A 7883-nucleotide genomic window follows, 5' to 3' on the forward strand; every position below is an offset into this window, starting at 1 on the left:
TTTCACAGTTGGACAGGTGTAACTATGAGAAAGAAAGAGCGAAAGAAATGGCTAATTTGCTTCTTTGCTATTGTGTGGAACGTCTGGATGGAGAGGAATAGGAGGATTTTTCAAAATGCAGGAAAAAGTGTAGAAGATACCATTACCGCATCTGTTCAGAGTTTTGAGGAGTGGAGGCATCAGAATCCCTTTTGTTGTTGATGGCAATGCCGAAGATGACAGCGGGATATGGTTTTGCTTTGTGTGGTGCTATCTAGTTGTCTTTAATTTATGTCTGTTTTCTTATTTTGCTCCACTCTTGTGTTGAGCTCCTTTGTTTCAAAAAAAATGTACATACCACCTCTAAGCAATCTAACCAACCATTTCATATTCAGAATCAATACCAAATACCTCTAACCACTTCCTCATGTCACTCAATCATTCCATCACATATCAATATACAAACCCTTTTTGTTATTCACAAATCTCATGCATAATTTTCCACCAAACTCAACATTTATATTAACAATTTCCAATCATCATCAACTCATTATATTAACAATTCAATTTCACAATACTACTGCCAATGTCATACATACATATACAAATACTCATTTACTAACCACATTACTCAATCAACTCATACCGTTCAACCTATCTTACAAACAACTAGCCTAAGTTTTCACGCAACATTATATATTAACTATGAGAAACCAAAATCATACTTAGGCCGATTCTTCCCTAAGCTCAAAACACCGAACGTCAAGCTTCCAAGACTCCAAATCAATTCCAACAAGCTCCAATTTTCCAATTCAACACCAAATTTAACACAATTCAATATATTTCCATGAAATTCACCAAATTAATAAATAGGGTTCACATAATTGAACAAACCACAAGGGTTTAGAGTTTTCTTACCTTATCCATGGATTAATTAGACAAAATTCAACAATTATCCACCACTAAGTATTCCTAAACAAACAAAATCACAGAATCTCTCAATACCAAAATCCAAATTTGCGAAATACAAAGAAGGAAAAACTAGGCACATAATTTACATTTCCTTACCACAATGTTTCATTAGAATTGAAGAGGACTCTGAGATGAACGCGTGGCCACTGACGACTCGTCAATCGAAACTCTGAATTGAAAGTTACATGAAATTGAAGTTGAGGAAGGAATGAAGGCTAGGGTTCCACGTTTTCCCTCTTCTCCTCAGCGTGATTTCAATGAATGAATGGGGAAGAAGACCAAGTGTGACTTCTTTATGTTGGGCCTTGGGTCCGGTTTAAGTGTCCAACCAAAACTTTAGACCAAATTTTTTTAAATTAGAATAGAAATTCGTGTGTTAATTATTTTTACTCTTCTAACTTATCATATTTAATTTTCTAATATCTTTGAATAATAATTAATTTATTATCTAATTATTCACTAATTTCTCAGAATTTACAAAGCTAGCCAGTTAAATACGTTACAAGCCTAGTCTGCTAAGAGTGAAGTCTAATCTGATATAATCTATTTCCACCCCTACTTCTACCCCTCTTCAACTAATCCAATCCTATTATCACTATCTTCTTTTAACGTCTTGAACAATAGCACCACTATCATCACTGCCTTTATGAACACCACTAAAAATAACAACTGAATTATCTTTCCACAACAACAATGAGCACCCCCAACAATTTCAAGAGGTTAAATTTTGGATCTTTGATTGATGGAATATGAATGAGTGTGAAAATTTTACTAACAATTAGATGATAGAAACACAATTTTTATGTGCCCACTGAGAGGTTGTGCATCAATCTCATAAATCTCAAATAATAATTGATACCAGTCAGTCAAATTCAAATAAAATTTAAAATAGAAAAAAAATTGAAACTTTTGGAATCTAAAGGAGAAAAAGAAAAGGAAAAAGGCAATGAAGGTGTAATAGAAAGAGCAACAACTATGGTGACGGAGGCAGCAGTAGTTCCACACATTGTCGTATTTTCCTTTTCCTTCATCATCTTCTTCTAACCCTTCATTCCTTCCTTAGCCCAAATTTTCTTCTTCTCCTTCAATCTTTGTTCTCTCTTTATCTCTCTCCTTACACCACAACCGCGACGCTGACGGTGGCAGCGGTGGCTTTCCATGTCGTCGCCTCTTCTTTCTGTATTTTCGAAAAAAGATATAACTAAAGTTTTAGTTTCCACTTCCTGTGTCTTCAGAAATATTTAAAGCTATGTTTGGAAAGGAGATGATAATGAAAGATTGAGATTGGGAGAAGAGATTGCGAGATAGAAATTATATTGTATTTGGTGTAAAATGTATTAAATTGAGTTATATCTCAATATCAACGTTCTGAAAATCGGTTTGAACTGGCCGGTCGAACCGGTTGAACCGTAAACCGACACAAAAAACGAATCGGTCAGATGCTAAAATCGTAGATTTTAAAAACTGTCTTTGAACCGTTGAACCGGTCAGGAACCGGTCGGTCGAACCGAACCGTAACCCGACCGGTTTTTTTAATTTTGCTGAAACGCTGTCGTTTTTATGGAGAGGAATCCAGAACCCTAACTTCAGAGTTCAGCCCTAAGCAAAACATGTTCTTTGCCTCTCTCACACTTAGCCAGAGCTTCTCTCATCGACCTACTGCTCTTCCCTCACTCCCTCACTTCCGTCCAACCACCGCCAGCTACCGTCGCCATCGCAACTTCCAACTTCGAACAGCCACCGTCGCAAACTTCCAACTTTGAACAGCCACCGCCTGCACCCTCACTTCCCTTCCATCGCGCAGCAAACGTCGCAAACTTCCTTCCCTCCATCGCGCCGCCACCGTTCGAACGTCAAAGCCACCATCGCGCAGCCACTGTCCCGCCACGCCAGCTCTGTTCCACCGCGCTCCTGTCCCTTCAACTCCTGTCCCTTCAGCGGCGTCAGCTCTGTTCCATGGCGCAGCCCTTCCCTCGAAGGTATTTTTTATTTTTGTAACTGTAATTGTGATTTTAGTTTGTTAGTTAATCAGTTAATTTGTGATTTGTTTCTGATATTTTTTATTCCAACCTTGCTACTATTAATTTTTTTTTATTGTGTATCAATGTGCTAATTATCTATGAGATTAATGGATTGCTTTAAGCCTGTAATATTGTTATTGGAAACATTGCAAACATTGAAACCATTGCTGACGGGCAACATCATGTGCAAACATTGTATGAACCGATCGGTGTTGCTGGTCAGATTATTCCCTGGAATTTTTCTCTTCTCATGTTTGCTTGGAAGGTTAGTGGCTCTGGTTACTGGCTCTTCTTTTTAATTTTGCTTTGGTTACTGATTCTGTTTAATTTCTGAATACTTGGTTCTTCTTCCTTTTAATTTCTGAAAATTTTGTTCAAAATTTCATTTAATGTTTTGTGATTTTTTGTAATTGCTCTGGTTCATAATGTACCAATATTCTGTTTTATAATTGCTGGTTGCTGGTTAATCTTTGGTGAAAGGTTTAGTGTGATTACTGCTGAATGGCGAATGCTTGTGTTTGAAATAATAACCTGTAATACAAAAATAATAACCTGAATTGCTGGTTAATCTTTGGTTAATGTACCAATGTTTTAGTGTTTACTTGATTAAGTTAGTTTGTGTTTGAAATAATAATCTGTAATACAAAAATTTAAGACATAGCTCTTGAAAATGGTTTTTTCCCCTAAAATTTAAGGTGAAAAAAAATATTTTTAGGGTGTTCAAACTAAGCTAGTGTATATATGATGGTAGATGATCTCATAATAACTGTTGAATCAATTTGATCATACTCTCAGTGAAACCACTACTGCAGACCCTGCTTATGCTGTGTTGACTTTTAGTTTAAAGGAGATGGTAATTTATTGGTAGGGTTTGTCCATTTTGGCCTTAAGTTTAATTTGGTGGTGAAGTGATGGCTTTCTTTGTGTTTGTTGTCTCCTTCGATTTATTGCAGGTATCAAGGGATAAAATGAAGGGAAAAACTGCTCCATGGGAAATTGCTCCAATAATTTTATTTAATCATGTATCTTATATTGAACCTATTTTCTACTTTTATGAATTATTTTTCACCATTGTTAGAGCAATGCAGGTAGTTTGGCTTCTGCTTTACATCTTAATTAGCATGCTCAGTTAAAAAAAATAATAAAGTACATACATATATTACTATTTTGAGTTGATGACATTTTATGTAATGTTTTAAATTTGGAAGATATTTTAAGATTTATATTAAACTATAATTATATTTTAGGATGTTTTTATAATTTATTTATTATATTATTCTAAAACGGTTTTTTTGGTTGGATCACGGTTGAACCTGTTAGACGCACTAGAAAAATAAAAAAAATTTCGAGAAATTACAATTTACATCTTTTTTAAAAAAAAAAATTTTTCTTAAAAAAAAGTTATTTTTCACATAAAAAATGAACAAAAAAGTACTTTTATCTTATTTTACCCAAATATAATTGATAGATGAAAAGATCTTTTTTATATGAGATATCCAAACATAAAATCACTTTTACTTTTGTAAAAGATCTTTTAAAAAATATCTTTTTTGAAAATTGCATCCAAACAAGCTCTTAGAGTTTGAAAAGTTAAATAATGGTATTTTTAAGAAAAAAATGTTATTAAAGTTTTAGTATTCATTTTGAAAAATTTCAGTCTCTTGTGTTCCTATTTTTTAGAGATACTAAAAAAATTAAAATTTTGTATTTCAAGACTAAAATTTTAGTTTTATATCTCAATCCCAAATTATGATTTTGGAAACAAAAGTAGCCTATGTGTAGAGGAGAGATGGCACCTGTTCCCACAAAAATTTTGGAGAAAAAGTTATATATTGTTAGAGTTAAGCTCCAATATGGTTCTTGAGATTTTTTGAAATTTTAATTGTACCAATTACGTCTCTAAAATTAGTAAAAGTGCATCATGTTAGTCCCTGATCTATTTTTCATTAACGGCATGCTGATGTGGCTTGATGACGTGAATCATTAGTGACACGTGACATGCTGGCGTGGTCAGGTATATCACGTGCCAAAATACTATTTGGCCATTTGTTAGCTTATGCCCCATGTGCAACATTATTGTCCACATGTTATCCACTATGTCGCGTTGTTGATGCATCATATTGGTCCCTGACTTTGCATTAGTGACTTATTATAGTCCTTAAAATTGAATATCATACACAAAATTAGTCCTTTCACAAGTTTTTTCTTTTATTTTTTTAGTTCAAAATTCTCAATATCTTTAGATACACTAATTTTAATTCTATTTTTTCACATGTCATTTAAATATAAATACTTTTTTAAAATATTTTTAAGATGTTAGTTTTAATTATTTATTTTTTTATAATAATTTAACATTAATAAATTTTGTAATATGTATGTATGTATGTATGTATGTATGTATGTATGTATGTTTTGTAATTTTGTAATATGTATGTATGTATGTATGTATGTATGTATGTATGTATGTATGTATGTATGTATGTATGTATGTATGTATGTATGTATGTATGTATGTATGTATGTATGTATGTATGTATGTATGTATGTATGTATGTATGTATGCTTAAATACATTTTTTTTATTTTCGTAAAAAAACACGTGTATTTTTAACAAGAAATCAAGAATCAAAATATACTCTTTTTTTAACTTAAAAAATTATGTTTTTTAAATCAATCATATAATTATTGTTACGAGGCGTACTTTAAACTAGTTGTGTGTAAATGAGCTAAATGAAACAGGCCGAAGATGATAGTTAGAGTCAGGGGCGGAGCTAGATGAAATATTAGAAGGGGGTTAAAAATATTTACACAATAAAATAAGACTAAAATAAAAATTTAAGGGAGGTTAAACTGAAATTTACATATAATTTACAAGTAGAAAATTAAAATTAAGGGCCTGGCCCCCCTTTTCTACTGTGTGGCTCCGCCATTGGTAAGATGCTTGAAGTACCTTCATGTCAACTCCAAGACAATAGTTGGAGGTATCTATAAGAGACTCCAATACCTAAATCAGCAAGAGTTTAAGTTGATTTATGTGAGAATTGAGTTGAGAAATACCTTAATTTGTTGGGATATTTATAGAAAGAGATGATAACTTAGTCATTTGATTAATGATCTTATCTCAAGAGGAGTATGTAGTTTCTTCGTTATTGCATAAGAAGTTAACAAATTATTTCAAGTGGCGTAGCTATTAGTATTAAATTATTGAAAAAAATTGTATGATAAAAACTAAAATCTTAATAATATTTATCAACATTATTTGTATTTAAAAAATATGTAAAAAAATTATAATTAAAATTAGTGCATTCAAAAATATTGAGAATTTTGAATTCATAAGAAAGAGAAAAAAAATTATTGAAGGGACTAATTTGGAGAATAACATTCAATTTCAAGAACTAAAATAAGTCACTTAGGCCCAATTTGGGTAACTAACTTAATTAAGTTCCTTTTGATAAAATAACTTAAATAATAAATGACTCTGTTAAAAGTAACTTATAAATAAGTTATTTTGTATTTGGATTTTTAACTCTAAAAGTGTTTATTTTAAAGAAATGTAATGAAAAGTAGAAGTATTATGAGAGAAGTCATTTTTTTTAATTTCTCTATAAGCTCCAAAATAGCTTCTTAGAAAGTTGCAATTTGGTTTTGAAAATTGCACCCGACATTAATACTACTACTTTTCATAAGTCAAAACTTAAAAAAGCTACTTCTAGAGTTTCCCAAACGGGCTCTTAATGCAAAGTCACGAACCAATTTGATGCATCTACAATAATGACATAGTGAATAACATATGGATGATTAATGTTGTGACACATAATTGAATAGTATTATGACACGTGACACATCCATCCACGCTAGCATGCCACATGTCACTGTTTGACCCATCATCATATCATTACATGTGGTCAAATTATGAAGTGACACGTGTCATTAATAATCCACGTCATCAAACCACGTCAGAGAGTCTACTAGATAGACAACAGAAGTTGCGAACAACGTAAATACACCCAAACCCACTAAAACAAAAAAGACATCACATCCCATTTATCCACCATAACCCTAGCCTTTCACCTTCTACCTTTTTCTCTTTTTACCGCAACCACTTCACACCCCCTTCCCTGTTGCGTCGTCACCAACGCACCTCACCGCCGCCACTGCACCTTCTTCTCCCATGTATCGCGCCGCTCCCGTTCCCCTGCCACCACATCGCGCCGTCGCATCTTCTCCTTTTCCAACTGGAAGCATGGTCCCGTGCCGTTGTTGCTCCTCGCAAGCTCCATTCCACGCGTCCTTGGCAACGCTGCGTCGACCCAGCTGCAGGCGTACTCGCTAACGCCGACCGACCCCTCGCCACCTCAACCTAGTTCCACACGTCGTCGCTGTCGACGCCTCAACACAAGTTCTGAGCGACGTCCCTGTCCAGCATGGTCTCTGCACCGGCCTCGAACCAGCGTCGATGGCATATTAATAATATATTTAAATCGTGAGATTCAAATAATTAATTTTGAAAATAACGGCAATAAATGGGGAAAATAGTCACAAGCGAACAAAAAACGTGCCATATATGGCATGAGTCAGGGCTAAAAGGATCATTCGAAAGAGTCAGAGAGGCCTTATGGAAAGGGGCTGGAGATTAATGATCGTTTTGCATTACAAGGTTTTCGCTCTTTTGCCGACGTGTTTCTTTTTTTTATTTGGGATGACATATATTTCTCACAAAAAGGATTTTTTTGGTAGTTTTTCCAAAATTTAAAGTGGCCGGTACACTTGACCAAAGAAAAAAAAAAAAGTGGCCGGTAGAAGCTCTTTTGTGAGTTGTGACATTTTTCCCTTTTAAAATTATATTATACTGGAAAGTAACATTTATTTTTGTAATTTTTAAATTTTTTATATAGTTATAAATATATTATTA

The sequence above is a fragment of the Arachis ipaensis genome, chromosome B10 (assembly GCF_000816755.2).
Source record: "Arachis ipaensis cultivar K30076 chromosome B10, Araip1.1, whole genome shotgun sequence".
Taxonomy (NCBI): Eukaryota; Viridiplantae; Streptophyta; class Magnoliopsida; order Fabales; family Fabaceae; genus Arachis; species Arachis ipaensis.